General features: G+C 43.4%; 2 long non-coding RNA genes across 2 annotated transcripts in view; one reads left to right on the top strand and one right to left on the bottom strand.

Moving 5' to 3' along the window:
• Positions 1 to 17,080, bottom strand: part of LOC120958986 (uncharacterized) — a 60,102-nt gene that overhangs the window by 688 nt on the left and 42,334 nt on the right. Inside the window, exon 2 of the long non-coding RNA XR_005752113.2 lies at positions 8,843 to 8,988. This is a non-coding gene — a long non-coding RNA (uncharacterized LOC120958986). The remainder of the gene's footprint in view (positions 1 to 8,842; positions 8,989 to 17,080) is intronic.
• Positions 340 to 3,662, top strand: LOC125907374 (uncharacterized). Its single transcript, XR_007452594.1, has 3 exons — positions 340 to 1,827; positions 2,453 to 2,562; positions 2,735 to 3,662. It is a non-coding gene; the product is annotated as an uncharacterized LOC125907374 (long non-coding RNA).

Raw genomic sequence — 17,080 nt, 5'->3', positions numbered from 1 at the left:
AGAGAGTCACTACATGCGGGATATTACCTAAAGCTAAAAATCCGTCTTCATACAAAACGAACAGGATATACAACAGAAAGAATCACATGAATGTAATGGTATTCAATATGAACAATAGATAACCTTGTCGACTCTAAATGATGACCAATATTCTAAACAGGTGATGTGATATAAAATAGCTCAATTTGCGTTATGATATATATCAAACAGAAAGAAAGTCTCAATCAAATCCAATGTCTGAAGAGTCTACTCTTCTTTATTATCTCTCTTACTTCATCTATCGACAAAAAGTCCATTTTTATAGCTTCCTGAATGCGAGAATAAACAGAAAAATAACAAATGAGCACATGATTTAAAGACAATCACGACATCCACGTTTAATCAAAAGTACGCAAAAACATCGCACACCGTAAACGCTGTTTGTGCTGCTGCTAGCTTTATCGCCCGATAACCTTTTGTTTACTTCCTGCATCATTAACAAAACACCGTGCAAATTTGGCCGCGATGATAAGAAACCTCTGCTCTGCACGTTCCTGGTCTCGTTTTGAAATACAATCTGGACAGAGCGAAAACAACGAAATTCGTTGAAGAATGAGCCTGCAGAAAAAAAAAATCCAGCGGGCAGATTTAAATGCACATATACCGGACGGTAATCGTTCAATAATCATTTCCTGTGTTGAAAACGCAGCAAACAATGTACGAGAGCGCTCTGTACCGTCGTGTGTTTGAGACACTCGGACGGATTTTCGCTTCCTGAGAGAAAAAAAACAGAGAAGAAGCAATACACACACGTGAGCGACGAGATTAAGATGAAGCACTTTGGAACACTTGCAGGCTTGCTTTCTTCGTCATCATCGTCCAACAAAATCCACCTTTATCGGTGCGAACGCGAAGGCAGGCAGAACCAGTGATAGTGACACACGGCCCTCTGTTAATGGGCGTTTGGGAAGGCGTTTGGAGTACGCGCTTCCCGTCTTATCTGCTTCGGCGTACGGGCTCGTACCCAAAAACATCTTGCTTTGCAGCAAGACCGAAGCACCGAAACAGTGGTCTAAAAATAAGCAAACAAATCTCCACGCAAACCGGCCGGTGGGCCACATCAAGCGTTGGACAAAGTTTGTTTGTTTGTTTGATGTTTTCCTTATCAGCGTACAGTCCCTCCGCCACTACGCTCCAAGGACGTACACTTTCGGCGAATTCGGTATCAGGAAACACGCACACACACGTGGTGGTAAAGGTTCAAATCGAGGGATGTCGTTCAGGGTCAATTCATGAAACTGGTTAGATGGTTTATGGTTTGATGAAAGGTGTCTTATCGCTTCACTTTCGAACAAACAGCGCATCCTGCGTTACACGTCGGCTGATGTCTAGCTAGAATTAGCCTCTGAGTTCAGGCGTGAGGGCAACAAAAAAAGCCAAGAAACAAACACCCAGACCATAGGAATGATCAAGAAATTGCGTCTCATTTTAATCGTGCGACGCCCAGTAAAGATCCAGCAGCAGCAGCAGTGGTTTCAGGTTTCGGACCTCGGATTGAGTGTCTCTTCGAAGGAAACTAATTTCTTCGCCGACTCCTCCGGGCCCGGCAGGCACCGCTGGGGAAGTTCTCGTGAACGTGAAGATACATATCTCGTAACCAATTTACGAACGAGGTGCTGCTGCTGCTGCTGCTGCTGCTGCCAACTTTTCCAGGTCACCTTAACCTCCTCTGAAAACTACCTCCAACCTACCTAAACCTACCACCCCGCCCAGCACTTGCCACACAGATCGGTTCGGACCGACGCGGGGCACTCGCGTTCGCAACCAAAACCGTCCACCGTCGCGCAGGTATAAAACGAATAATAAAAAGTCGTAAACGTGATCGAGGCATAACATAAATTAGAGGCGAGAAGGAACACAAAAAAGCAACACACACACACACACAACCTCCTTCTTCAGGCTTCCTTCTCCAGAGCGATGGGAAGGGGCGAAAATGGCTTTTGCCTACTGCCACCACCACGGAACACGCCACGGAAAAGGGTTTCTTCGCGCTACGGCAACCGCACTATGACAGCGCACGATCTTTATGGTCGGGGGAACGCAAAGGGGTAGGGCTGGGATACGCGATCAGCGCTTCCAGCATCAGGGCAAAACACAAAACGACAATAACATACATCAGGTACTGCTGCTCCTCTCTACACTACCAACGATATGGGGCCGCCTGATGGAAACAGAAAGCCCAAAGAGCACGGCGAGAAGTAAACGATAAACAGAAGCCAGCACACGAACGCGAGCAAGGGCCGGCCTCCCTTTCGGATGGGTGAGTGTGGATGGAAGGAATGAAAGCCAGCAACAACAGCAACACATGCAACTAACATTAGAGAGACCCTGCGGGTCTGACAGAAGAAACAAAAAACAACACTCATGGTATACACAACACTTTTAACCGGTTTTTTTTTTCTTTCTTCTTCAGGTACGGGTGAAGCAGAAGACAACGGAAAAAATGGACCACAGCATCGCGAATGGAAGGGCAAACTGTACACACACACAAAGAAAAAAAGAAAAAGACCAGGAAAACTACGGGTACGAAAACTAATTTCAAAACATAAATCAGCTGATTTAATTGTGCCCCCGGAACTCGCATCGGAGCCGAATCGAGCTCGAGCTGCTATATTCTTGCGTTTTCCACACGCTTTACACACACGTACGTCTTTCAGATCTTGCCTCCATTCCTTTGGCTTCGTTTTCATTTCAGTAACTGCCTGCTAGATGTAGATTGGTAGATAGTCTGGAAGGGAAAGGCAGTATTACTGTGGAGGGCGTAATGCGTGGAGTGGGTGATCGCTCTTTTTTTACGAAATGGCTGATCGCACGTGATTCGGACGGCGAGGATCGTGATCGTGTTCAACGCTGGGCTGGCCGCCACTTTTTACAGCACCACTAAGCGAGACCCCGAGGGCACCCGGTCCGTTGTAGGTGCTATTTGCAAACTACTGCTTCAAATCCGTACCAACTAGCTACCGGTTCTGGTTCAAAGATGCTGCTAACATACAACGAGGTTAGATTGTGGCTTGCGAGGTGGGGAGGAGGTCCCTCTGTAAGGAGGCTGAATCACGCAGATCACATGACTCAACCCGGGACGCACCGGAGAAACAGTAGCTGACTTTTATTAGCCTGTCTGCCGGGAAAGCATGTGCACCGGGGGAGGTATTAAGCGGCAAAAGATCGTGCCCGCTAAATGACAAACTTCTCACATGGGGCATGTTTTCATACGCCGGTTGTCTTTTATTTTTGTAGCAGGTTAGTCACAGGGACACAGCTTTTAGGGGCGGAATTGATGCACTGGGAGGCAAAAATGATAGGAGCAAGTTTTAATTGCAGCCACCGGATGCTGTGACGTTCATCACACGATGAGGAGTGTGTTTCAAGGATGTATGAGCTACACTTCCGCCGCTCGGAGATAGTATGATACGGGACTAGCAGTGGAAAAAGTTAAATGTATGTTTCACACTATCTTTGCACGGTGTGCAGAGCAATTAAGCTAAATACACAACGCATTATAACAAAAAGTGAAAGATTTTCCTCTAACATCAGTATCAAATCAATAAACATATAGAGTAGAATCTGAAAAAAGATAGTAATAACGTATTAAAACAACTGTTTTAATGTTATTTAAAAAAGAATACAAAAAACACAGCAAAATAGATAAAAAAATCCAATTTACACTAGAATATTCAAATAATCAACAAAAAAAGGATAAGCGAATAAAAATGTCATAGAAAAAAAAACCGTAAAGATAGTAATAAGACAAAAAATCTGAAAATGAACTAAAGGACATGATAAAGCAACAATATTACAAAATGAATGCAACTATCATGATTATTCCCAAGCAAACAACACAACTGCTAACACTATATCAAAAATCAAAAAATCTTTAAAGACTGTAAAAATAAATAACATGAAATGACCGGAACTACAATATGATTACTAAAATAAGAAAAGTTTATGTCACATGAAATTTTAAAAAAACTTAAAAGTGGGGTATAAGAGAAAGAGAAAGAGAGAGAAAAAAGAAGAAAAAACTTTAATCAAACAATTGAAGCATGCAAGAAAACAGGAATAAGATAAAGAGAGAAAGTCAGAAAAAGAAAACCTAAAACAAACAATAGAACTGTAAAACAAAAGACAGAAATTGTTTAAAAAAATCCATTGTGATAAATAAAACAATAAAAAGAGTCACATAATAAGAAAAAAGGAGAAACTACACCAACATCGAAAATTCAAAAGCTACACAGCATCCATGTGCCAATATTTACAAAAGCATTTAATTAGAACATAGTCAAAACTGAATCAACACTCATCCTCAGAAGATCACCAATTAAACAGTGCAAGAGCGCATATAGATTAACAAAAGACAGTAATTTAATGGCATGTTTACTTGAAGAAACTAAAACTTCGGGCTACACATATGCCATTCCAACCGTGCGAGTTCATTGCGTCCCTTCGCTTGCGTTCACACTTTCTTCAAACAGAGTGGGATGTTAAATTTGATGAAAGTTTGCCTGTCTCTAGCTTCAATCACTTGCCAGGGACCATCTTCATCATGTGCTGCAGCAAGATCCCATACATCAAACTCTTAAATACTCTTTGTGTGTGTGTGTGTGTGTGTGTGTTTGTGTGTCAGTATGTGCCTGAATAGTGCGAGTTAGTTATTAGTTTGCTTAGCAAACATTATGAACAAGCATACACGGTTCGCGTACTTTTTGGAAATGGCATGTTTTTTTTTCGCTTTCGTTTCTTTCTGTTTTGAGCAAAGGAAGGAAACCTCTGTTTGAGTTCTTCCCGAGTGAAGACGACGTCTTTATACTTGTGTCTGCCAGTCTGAAAAGGCAATCCCAGCGTCTTTCGACCAACCGAAAATGGCAAGCTACTTTTCTTAACCCCAAGAGCTGCAAGAAATGCTGCTGCGTTCCAGGCGGCAGAGAAAGCAACGAATTGATGATCCTTGCGACAACACACTACAGACTTTCGTAAGTTTTTCCTCATTTCCTTTTCGTTTCCCCCCCCCCCCCCTCTCCCGTCTCCTTCCCGTGCACTCGCGTGCCCTCTTTAAGGACGGCAGGATGCACGCGTTGCCTTGGAATTGGATTTGATAGAAAAAGTCATTAATTATAGCGTTTGTGTTGGCTGTGGAAGGATTGAACGGTTTCAGATTGTCTTCGGCCCTTCTCCGGGTGTGTGTATGTGTGTGTGTGTGCATGTTTCCTTGCCCAGCGGTGTGTAACGAGTGCAACGAGTGATTCGTTTACCAGATCGGAGGATTGATGGAGTAGTCGTCTAATGATTCTGTGCCCGGCACTGGACGTCCGATGGCCGTATCCTGACGATGAAAAATGATGCCCGGCACACAACAAGAAAAAAACCTCGGAACTCCCCGGGTTAGCACCAGGACCAGGCTGATCATTTGCCTCTACGATGACACGAACGCACGGCACGCAGGCACGCACACATACTGTGCGGCACCTTTTCCTGGGGCACCGAAAACCTGCCCACTCACTCTCACTCTCATTACACAGGAAGGCAGGGTGTGGAGGATTGGCATGTCCGAAAGGTTTTAATTGTTTGCTCTGAGAAATTGACAGATGTGAAGCACGGGGCGCTGCGCCGCTTTGACAGCTGATCGTTTGCTAAAATAAATGTTTTGATGACCAGGCGCACCACATACGCAGATAGATGCAGGAAAGAAAAAAGGGGCAAACAAGGTTTTGGCACCATACTAAATTAACTGTGTGGTTCGAGAGAGTGTGTGTGTGTGTGATTGCTGAAGCTCTTGGTACCACAAACAGCTGTGAGTGGTTTGAATCTTCTATCGGAAATAAGGTTTTCATGTCGTGTTCATTTCTTTTTCTCCGTCTTTTTTTCGCAACATGAGAAACGGAAGATTAATGAACGAAAGTTCAATTTCCGATACGAACTGAAAACACACGCCACTCGTCTAGAGCGTCGGAGGATGGGACGTGTTTGCAGAACATGGAAGCGTCTCCACTTATACTGCTCAGCGATGGGGAAAATGAAGTTTTCGTCGGAATCGATTCCGGCTAGATCCGAAGTTTTCTAGAATCGATTCGTGATAGTGGGTCCAGAATCGAACGAAATCAGCTCCGCAAAAGGTTCCAGAATCAAATTTGGTTCTGGAATCGGAATCGGTTCTGGAGTCCTGGAGAATTGGGTCCAGAGCCGAATTTGACTTCATCATCAGAATCGGCATTGAAATCGGAGTCAGGTTAGGTATCTCCGTAAGAAGAGTCAGTCTAAGGAGTCAGTTTAAGATCTCCGTGTTTGGGTTCATAGATCTTCTACTTGGCATAAACGTCCTTTGGGGACATGCCGACCTGTACAGGCTTTCAAGATATTATTCAGTACCACGCAGCCAGATAGTCAGTCCTTGCTACGGGGGGATGGTTCTTATGAGGCTTAAACCCATGAAGAACATTATGTGAAGTCGTACGAGTTGACGACTGTCCAATGGGACCATCCCTGTACAATGGGTCCAATGATACTACGTATTGAAAGCAACAAAGAATCCAAATTCATTTAAAAACGAATCATTCTTATGAAGATTCCCAGACTGATGTCGCTTTTGAAACTTCTTAATTCAAGTCTGATTCTCATTCCGGAGCTAATTCCAATTCTGGAGTCAACTCTGATTCCGTTTCTGGAGAAAATTGCCATTCCCAGGTCAATTCCAATTCCGAAGCCTGCTCCAATTCCGCATTCAACTCCGGATTCGGAGTTGACTCGGAATTCGGCTCCGGAGTCAACTTCACAGTCGGCTTCGGAATCGTCTCCGGAATTGATACCGAACACAGAATCGGAATCGAGTAGGTCCGATTCCAAGCTCCCACCACTAGCACACAACAAAGGAGTAAGCACCAAACCCGTTCAGAGTTGTAAGCAGCCGAAAGAAATGGTATTCCGTTTTGGATTTTGGTTACGGTCGTTGGGTTGGTCAAATTGCAGCAGTTCCCCTGAGTTGCCGTGACGTATGTCATCAAGTAGTAATTTTTGGTTATATCTTTACCCACAGACGCACACACACAGAAGTAAACAACATGAAGAAACTTTGTTACATCAACGACCAGTTTTAGTGGCTGTGCTTTAGCTTTCAGCGCACAATTTCTCTTTGGCACGCAAATTTTATATCCTCCTTCTTTGTTCATCCTTTAAAGCGTTCTTTGGCGTTCCATTTCCCTTGTGTAGACAATAACGAGCAATATTCCTCAGCTTTTTTTTCTTTTCTCTCTTTTGCTTCCTAATGGTGGAAAGAAGTCAGCTGTGAAATATTTTCCGATTGCAAAGTTGTTTTCAGCTTGCTCCCCGTTTGCTGGCTACAGTGCCAGGTCAAAGGTCAAAGCCGAGTGCGAGGACGGCGGCTGTGGTCGGGTGTGGCATGCAATGCCGGGTCCGAGCACAACGAGCTCATTGCTGGAGAAAGTTTTCCCTCCAAAGCGAACGACGCGGAAAAACTTTTCCACTAAAGAAAGAACCGTTGCGACCATTTTTCCCACCCAAAACCTTGGATTCTTGGAAACTAGGCACGGTACAGTAAAAACACTGCCAACTTCGATAGTTCGAACTCTGGCGAGTGGTTGGAGTAACCGGGTTGTTGCGGGTGTAGTACAAGAGGTCCGAAAAAGGGGGAAAATAAATTTTAATGTCACGGTCATAATGTGAGAATTCGCTCATCTGTTTCGGCGGTTAGAAGGTTTCTTTCCCCTCTCCTGTGACACGGAACATAGAATCGATCGAAAGGGTCTGTTGGGAAGAAGTTTTGCTGCCTCGACGCTGAGCTATGCCTTGAAGTTAAGGGGACAAAACAGTTCACCAAGTTACAGCACTGAGTGAGCGTCCTTTCACTACCCAACATGGTTTTGTTCCTCCAATGGAATCGTCCCGTACACCATCGTTCTGACAGGTCTGGTTCGCCTCAAAGACAGTCCCGTTCACTTGGTGTCACTCTCCGTCACCATGTGGAACAACCAACACAACAGAGAGCAATACCAGCAGCAGCAGCAGCAGCAGCAGCGACGTTGAGGAAAACAGCTTTTCATAATTCAAAAATGAAAAATGAGATAATAAATTCAATTTGTACGCCATTTTCGTACGCCTTGTACTTCTCTATCGCTTTCGGGGTTTCCTTCTTTGCGCTTTCCCAACTTTTCCTTCCTTTTCCATCGCTTGACACACAAACACACACACATACACACACACACATAGCGACTTCATTATTCACCGAAAAAGCCGACAGGCGTGCGCGTGCACCAGAAGGAACTAAAATACACGCATCTAAGAGAAGAGCGAACAGCGGCGCCCTCTGCCGGGTTTGTAACGACAGGAACAGGTGCACGGAATCGCTCCGAATATGTCATACCGATTTTCAAAAGGGAGAGGGGGGAGGAGACGAAGAAAATTCACAATCTCACATTACTTGCCCTCATCCTGGCGGGCTGGCACAGGAAGGCTGGCCGAGGGGGAAAACGGGAAAGAGAATGACGTTATAAATCAAACAAACAGTGGAAATGAACCAAACGCAGGGCGAGGGTGCGGCTGGGTGAATCGGACTGGCGGTTTTTAACGATCACTCGTATTAAGCGCCGAGTGTCACCAGTTTACTCCCAATAAATCCATCGAAACAACATTAATCTTCTCACCCGGGAGTTCTTTATACGTGAGTGCTTATGATGGTGTATATGTGAGTGCGAGAGTGTGCTCATTCAATTCTTAACATACCGAGCGTACGTTCTGGCATTTTAATGATGACTTTCTTGCTTGACGGGAAAACTGGGAAAAATATTTTAATTACCTTCATATTTTCGTGCACCGGCTGGCTCTTTAGGGTAGGTTGGGGAAGGCTAGTGCAAGCACGCACAGTGTTAATGAAGCTGAAATCCTTCCGTTGGGAAGAACCAATTTCCTTGCCGTTTCAGCGGCTGTAGCAGGAAATTTGATCTGGAGAAAGTAAGTGAAAAATTAATTCCAAATAAAAGATCTTTCAGTTAAATAGGTTCAGTTACATATGCTACATGAAATGGATAGGAATTTAACCAGCATGTGAACGGGTCTGATCCGATTCTGGCTAGAGTGAGTTTGGTTTCGACTCCAATGGAATGGATTCGCTAATCATTTGATATTTGAATTCTCTTTGGAGTTGAAATCGAAAAATCTTTCTTGTTGAATTTGCCATTTGGATTCCAAACGCACCTATTCAACATACAAATCGACGATTTCGGACGGATTTGATTGCTCCAATAATTTGGAAGCTGGCTCCAAAAATGTTTTGTATCACCCGAAACCAACTTCACTCTTTCTAACATTTTAGCAATCATTAATGCCTCAACGTCCGTTCCTAGAACTTCCTAGTTTTTTGGACTTAAGTTTGTCGAAAATAATGAGCATGCCAGTCAATTAGGCCGTATTTTCATTTTTTGTACGATATATTCCAGCTGAAATGATATCAACACTTCATACACAACCAAAAGCCGATCTGAGAAATGCAAAAAGCTTCAACTTTTCTAGTTAGATTTTTTTGAACGTGAAAATATGTAACAAATATCAGTTTCGTCCGAGGTCGTCCGGAATCGTCCGGACTCTGAGTCATCCGCATTCGAAGTCATATGAATTCCGCGTCGTCCGGAGTCGCCAAGATTGGGCCAGTGTTAGGTGTTTTATTTATTTTTTTTAATTCTGATTCTGATTATTCGACTTCAGACGACTCCGACTGCAGATAACTCCAACTGAGGATGACTCCGACTCCATATGACTCCGACTGCGAATTACTCCAACTCTCACTCCGACTCCGACTCCGGACAGAAATAGTGGTTACAATGATAAATATTAAACTGTGTCCAGTGCGGAAACGGAAGCGAAAGTATAAACAAACAAATTCAACTGTTGTGTTCGTTGAATTGGTGATTTTTTTGAAATTAAAATAGAAATAACAACAAAAATGTTGAAAGGGATAACACCAAATTGCTTCTCGGACGGGAAAAATAAAACATCTCCCGCCACCATTTTCATGAAGCATCCCAATCCTTCCTCCAAACAAATTGTCTCTCTTTCCACCATTTTCCCAAAATAAAACTCTCCTAACGAGAAACGCCTCCATTTGCACTCGAATCTATCCGCCGTCTTATGAACAGCTGATGTGCTGCGAGCATCATCCTTAGGCAAAAAATTGTAAAAAAAAAACGAAAACCCATCCCGCATTGAATAAGCAGAATCGATTACCATTACCCGTCGCGAGGATCCCTGTTTTCCGCTTATCACGTGAAGGGCACAAGGACATGTGATGTTTTTTTTTCTCTCTTTCTCTCTCGCTCTATCTCTGCTTACTCCTCACGAAGCAGTGCGCTATCAAAATTTGACAATCAGCACTGAGGCGAGCATACGGACGGCGGGTGGGAAAAACGCTTTTCAATCTTTCTCGTGTCGCTTCGTTTTTTTTTGGGTACGCTCTTCTCTCGTTACCGAATAAAAGCCCCCATCCAAACGATGGATTGCATATATTTCCATGACAGACTCTTTCGCGCGTGTGTCACAATCGCTCAATTTTGGGCCGAAAACGTTTCCCCTTCACATGGGTGGTCGGTCGAGTCTAATCTTCATCGCTCGTGCAACGCAGGGCTATTCTTTCATATCATCTAACTCGTTTTTTTGGTTGCTTTTTTTGGCACACATACAAGGGACATTGAAGAGGAAATTGAGACGCACGCAATACACACACAAACACACACACGCATGAACATGAAGGAATATAAAACCGATTTGCAAACAACGCTGATTGCCAGCGGAAAGAAAAGCCATGGCGAGCGGACGCAGCTTATTGCAAACGTATTAGATCATCGCTTATCTGCTTATGTGAGTTTTCCTCGAAAATCGTTGGACGCCAACTGGCACAGAAACGACTTTTAAAATGTGTATGACACATACACACTCGGTGAGTTTAGCGGCAACGGGCAAAGCTAACATGTTGCCTCATACAGCCGACAAAAATTAAATTTTCTTTAAGCTATCGCAAAGCATTAAGGCTCCCACACAGATTCTCAGTGCGGGATAGCAAGCAGACAAGTTTTAACACCTTCACCCTGCTCTTTAAAGACAACAGCCCTACCAGGCACACTCTTCGCGCAGATCATTTTTCATTCCGGGATTTTGTGGCTTCCAGTGCGTTTCGGAAAAATCCAATTCCGTGGTTTAAAAAAAAAAAGGAAGAGGAAAATACATAAAAACACCAACACACAGTAGGAAGGTAGGAGGCGCACAGAAACAATCCATCATTTCCTCATCGCACATCGCGCGGAGACATATCGCGCGCGCGATGGAAGGCTGTCAAATATTTCAATCCGAAATGATTGAAGCCCTCACCAAGGTTTGGGGTGGAGTGAGTGCGCTTTTTTCCCTTCCCGCTTTCGCTTCAATGGCTTGCTGTTGCTATTATTTATTTCACCTTAAATACAGGCGGGAGTACACCCAAACCGGCGGCTTACGTTTACTTGATGAATGAAAAATCCATTACTTTCCAGTGTGTTTGCTTCCTGAACACAGAAAAGCCATGCAGCAGCAAGGGTTCCTTCCTTCTCAAAAGACGATACCGGTGCGGTGGTGTGAGTGTTTGGGTTGACAGTCGGGTGGAGAATAGAACCTTGAAATACTGACTGTACTGTTCCGCCATTATGTGAAATAGAAATGGAAAGCTTTCTGCAAGATTCTGGAGACCCTTTTCCCGGCTGGAGCAAAACTCAAGTACGGATCCTCCAGCCAAGCCGGTCGCACAAAAACAACAAGCAAGAAACTAAATGTTGCAGCGAACAGTGTTGGTTCATATGAAGGAAAAAAGGAGTAAAACGGGGACGTGAAAAACAGTCTTGTATAATATTACTACCACCGTAAGATGACAGAATGTGTATGGTTTGAGGGATGGCCGTATGGCATGGGAATTCTTTTCAGTTTCACCACGCCATACAAACCGGCCGTCTTGATCCCTTTCCTTTTTTTGCGAACAAAATTCGAAGAGCCCTTACAGTGGAGTGGGCATCCTCTTGAAATTTTTTGCAACATTTGCTGGTTTTTAATTTTAGCTCTCCGTGGAGGGTTTGCATTGAAACGGGTTTCATATCTATCCTCGATCACTCAACCAAAAATACTTATGAATGAGTGCGAATAGTGTCTACGCTTTTGGTGGGCGATTTGTCACTTGCTCGATGGCGGTGTGCAGCTTAAGTCGCCGCCAGCCTTCACACCACCAGAACAGAAGAACGCCTTATCTGTAACGTTAATCAACTGCTTTTCGGAAAACGGTGAGTTTTGCATCAATTATTAAGCAACAATTATCTTACCCGGCTTACGCTGACACGTACGCAGCGAAAACGTGCATTATTTAGCGTGCGGGACTATCGCGTCTTATAATCCGGTGCTCAATTTTGTGCCAAGTTTTTCTACCCTGGAGCTTCTCGTAGCATATTTTAAATCACCCAAGCTTATGATCGGATGGATTGACGAGGAAACGTCGAGGCTTCCTCTCTTATGTTATGTCAAATTCATTCGCATGAACTAACGGGTGCTTCCCGGGGTTGATGAATACAAAATGAGATTTAATAATACAAAAAGAAGGAGATGAAATACGGAGCATGATTTCGAAGTACAAGTCACACCTCCACGGGACTCATCTTGCGCTCATGCAATACCGAAGTTTTTTTTACAGAAGATCTTATCTTATTTACAAAAGTTGACATACTGTACTGATTCTGAAAAGATGTTAAGACTCTCGCCAAAATATAAACTTTGCCGGATCAATCAGATTACAGATGATTAAACTAAGAATTTAACGAAAAAATTAGAAAAAGCTAGCTTAAATGATAAAAAAGAGGCAAAATATTAGAATGTATAACATACCAACTCAATTATATCAATGGTATTTGTTTAAAATGAAAGATCCTTTATAATTTATATTCAGATTTAGTTTCACATGTACTATCAGGTAATATAATTTTAAGTAATGTAAATGTCAACCAAAGAATCATGAAAAAATTTCCAATTCCAATCAATTTCCTTGGGTTAAGACTCACTTCAGAAAGTACCTCATAAACAGTGCTTATTATCCTAATACGAAACCAGTAATTCACGTACATTCAAGTCCATTAGATACATATGACTGATCACAACAACGCCTACGATTGTTAAATCAAATAAGAAAAAAAGATAATTTATCAATATCTATCAAACCCTGTGATAAAGCTATGCCAATAACGATGCGTAATAGAGCACTCTGCATCTACTAAGAATTTTGTGTCGGTTCAAGAATTGTATGCAGCGATGTAAACGCACTATTTTCGCCTTTACACTCGAGCCCCATTATCGTTCTCTCTTTAGCCAACCATCAAATATGAAGTGCTGTGCTAAGTGCAAAGTAACAGCTTTCGTTGCAAAACGCAAGCACCAACGATGTGCCAACATGACATGATGGGACATCGCTTTGCAGTTTAATGTCAACAAAACTAAACTGTCAATTAAGGTGACATTTAGTAATAGCTCTCATTATCATTAATTTCCGCTGCAGTACCGTTCAACAACTATAATGATGGAGTGTGTTTCCCTCTCTTTATCTCATCTCTCTCTCTCTTTCTCTAGTTTCTATGTCGCTGGCAGAATATAATTTCCCAGTTTATAAAATGTAAGGAGAAGATCCGATTGTCCTCCGGGGGGAGGTCAGAAAGCCCAAGCGGAGAACGGTTCTATACCAAGACTGCACATGGCAAAATATTGACGACTCGTTTAGATCATAAATGTTGCACAGCAAAATATGACTACGTGCACAAACGGTCGGCCGGTCGGTCTTGCCGTACGGAGCCGTGCTGCAGTCGTATGCACTTACCGCTTCGTTAGTGCACGATAGTGCATAAATCATCACCCTCGTTCGGTTGGCAGCGGGCAGCTCATCTATCTCCACCCTGGTACAACGCTGGTAGAGGTTAGGAGTACACTCACATCGCCCCATCCCGATAAGCTGATAATCAAGATTATGTAACAGCGGTCGAAAACTGCAGTTGATAAACATCACCACACCAGGGTCTGGCCGCCGTCCCAGTGGACGGCGGATGTTTGCTGGAGGGTTTCGGGTGGATCGAAACCGAGCGATGCACACCTTTCCGACGGAGCAGTCGAGAGCATTAAATAATAAGCTCATCGGTGCGTGCTCCTACACACATGTATCGTATTCGCTATTCCGTTGCACATCTTCCAAGCTCGCTCCAAGCTCCACATCCTCAGTACACTGCTCGGGTGGAAACTATTTTTCCACCTTATAAAACACACACACACATGGACGGGCGGAGAAGCGAGAAGAAGGGTCTTTCGCGTCACGGCTAAAACCTGAGCTCCCGTTGGCTCTCCATTGTTGCACTTGATATCTCGACTCGACATGACTAGACAAAGTGTCTACATAAATCTATTATATTCCACATCATGCCTGACATATTCTATTCATATCTTCCTCGAGCTCCGCTCCTTCCACGCTGCACCATCAGCCCTCGTATCATCGTGTCATTTTGAAAACTGTCCTGTCCTGGCTCTACGCGCAAACGATGACTCTCCCCCCCCCCCCCCCCCCCCCATCATCTTCTTCTGCGCCCTCACAAGTTTCGTTTTACCGGGGCACCAAGCCATGAAGTGAATAAGATCTCGGTGTCTTTCCGACTGACAGGTTCTCGCCATCTCGCTCTCTCTATCTCTGTCTCTCGTTCGCTCAGGTCAATTTCCTATCCCACTGAAAGATCCAAAGGAACCAAAAAGGGTCTTTAAAACCTTAGCAACTTGGACGAAGAGAGAGAGAGAGAGAACGAGAGCTGTTTGGTGTAGAGGAAGCCTTGGACTATGCGAGGCCATGAAAAGGTTTCTTTTTCGCTCTTCCGCCATGGAGCTCCCCACCAGCACCCCTCCCCTCCACCCCTATCCCCAACAACCCGCTCCTCGTCGTAGGTTCTTTTCATGCCCTGCAAAGCGAGAAAGCAAAGCCTCGCCTACAAGAAGCTGAACCTGATCCGCCTGCTGGTTCGGGCCCTGCTTGCTGTTGCTAACCGTACCACTCGCTCGGGCCGATGCTGCTGCGGACAAGCTGCTCGAAAGGGCAGGAGGCGTTTGTTAGACACACCTCTAGTGCACAGCACTAGAGCGACGGAGGTGTGCACAACGTCGTGCGGGAGAGTGCTGCGCTGGGGATGGGATGGGATGCAAACGATGAACGATGGAAAACGATGCCGAGAATTATAACCAAAGTGATCTCGCGTCGTGCAAGCGAAAGCACACGGCTAGCAACATACACACACACGCGCTAAAGGTGTCGCTGTTGAAATGAAAACATCTCCAGTGCCTTCGCGTGTTCGCCCTCTTCACTTGGCAGGCGAACAACTACCCCTCCAACGGCAGTACACATTGGAGGCTTAATGCACATACAGCAGCAGTTTTTTTTTTTGGTTGGAGCATGCATACGAACAAAAAAAAAGAATTTATCCGTCTATCTGGTAAACATACACACTCACACACATCCGAATCTCTGGTACTATGTTTGCAGAGTCAACCGTGTGTAAGAGAGTACGTACACAACACACATACGTGATGGTTTTTGATGAAAATGAGCATATCTCATCGTCGGGGGCCGATTCAGCGTACGGCGAAGGATCAAAATCATACATCATGTGTCGCCGCTGGTATGGGGAAGGGGGGTGTGTTTTGCATTTTTCCTCTTTTTTGGTAGCCGCCAGTTTTGTGCACCTCCTCCATCGAGTCTTTCGGTTTTATAAACCTACCAGAAGAGCGGACGGCTTTGCAGGACAGGACACTAACCGCGACAGGACGGAAAGCATCGCTGACGGACAGGCTCCACCACTGCGAGGGATAAGGAGCGTGAAGGAGAGCAAGAGTTTTGGCATTCGCATATTGTTTTTTTTCTCCCATTGCATAACGCCTATCACTTCACGTTCAAATTCTTGCTCTGCACAATGGTTTACTGCAAGGATTTAATTCCTTTTAACTAGATGTAAATTTTTTAAAAATAACTTTAAAAAAACGTAAGAGACTTAAGTTTGTTGGAAATATAAGCAGCAAATTGTAATAATTGTAACTGCAAACTGTATTTTTGAATAATTAAACATAGCTATAAATAACCAGATATTATAGTTGTTAGTTATAATCGAATGACAACTTAACATCCAACACATTTACTTATTCTATTCGGTTTTTCAGTTCAGTTTTTCTTATTTGCTCCTGTGTGATTTAATTTTTCTTTTTCTTTCTGTTTTTGTTTTTTGTTTTTACTTTTTGTTTTTTCCTTTTTTCCTTTTTCATTTATTTGTTGTTCTTTTTCACTTTGTTTTATTTCTTAATACGTTCCATTCAACAGATATGGTGTAAAGCATGTTTTATTTATTTGAAAGTTTAATGTTTTATTTAATTTTATTTATTTATTTTTTTTTTTTTGTTCTTCCACAAATTATTCATTTGGTGAACATTTATCACTTCCGTTCAGTGGGATGTTTGCTCTTCTATTTAATTTTTTTTCATTCCTATTTCTTTACAGTATGATGATGGTGCTATTTTTCTTTCAATTGTAGAGTAGTATTTCTATTATTATTATTGTAAAGCAGTTTTTTTTTGTAAAACTTTAGTTTTGTTAGCACGTGCAAATTTACGGAAAGTATTTTTTATATTATTTTATTATATTCGTATAAAAGTTCTTGTTGCTTCCATCCAGTGTGTGAACAATAAAAACCCCTAAGTTCCTCCATTCAGTCACACATTATGGTTTCACTTTCAAATTTGTCCTCACTTCCAGCCCCACCGCGAGCTTCATCCATCCAGGTTTAAAACACTGTACCGTCATGTAATTCTGTACCAAGTAAAAGCAAAACCACATACCCAAAAAATACTTCACCACCGTTCCCCCCCTTCTTCCCTCAAGAAGCCAGCAATTGAAGCAGGGAGTGTGTAATAGTACTTTTTGCAGTGTGTGTTAACTACTTCTTGTGCCCTTCGTCTCGTTGCCTACCAT

Source organism: Anopheles coluzzii, chromosome 3 (genome assembly GCF_943734685.1).
Source record: "Anopheles coluzzii chromosome 3, AcolN3, whole genome shotgun sequence".
Taxonomy (NCBI): Eukaryota; Metazoa; Arthropoda; class Insecta; order Diptera; family Culicidae; genus Anopheles; species Anopheles coluzzii.
The sequence above is the reverse complement of the archived record's forward strand: the minus strand, read 5'-3'. Positions and strand labels throughout refer to the sequence as shown.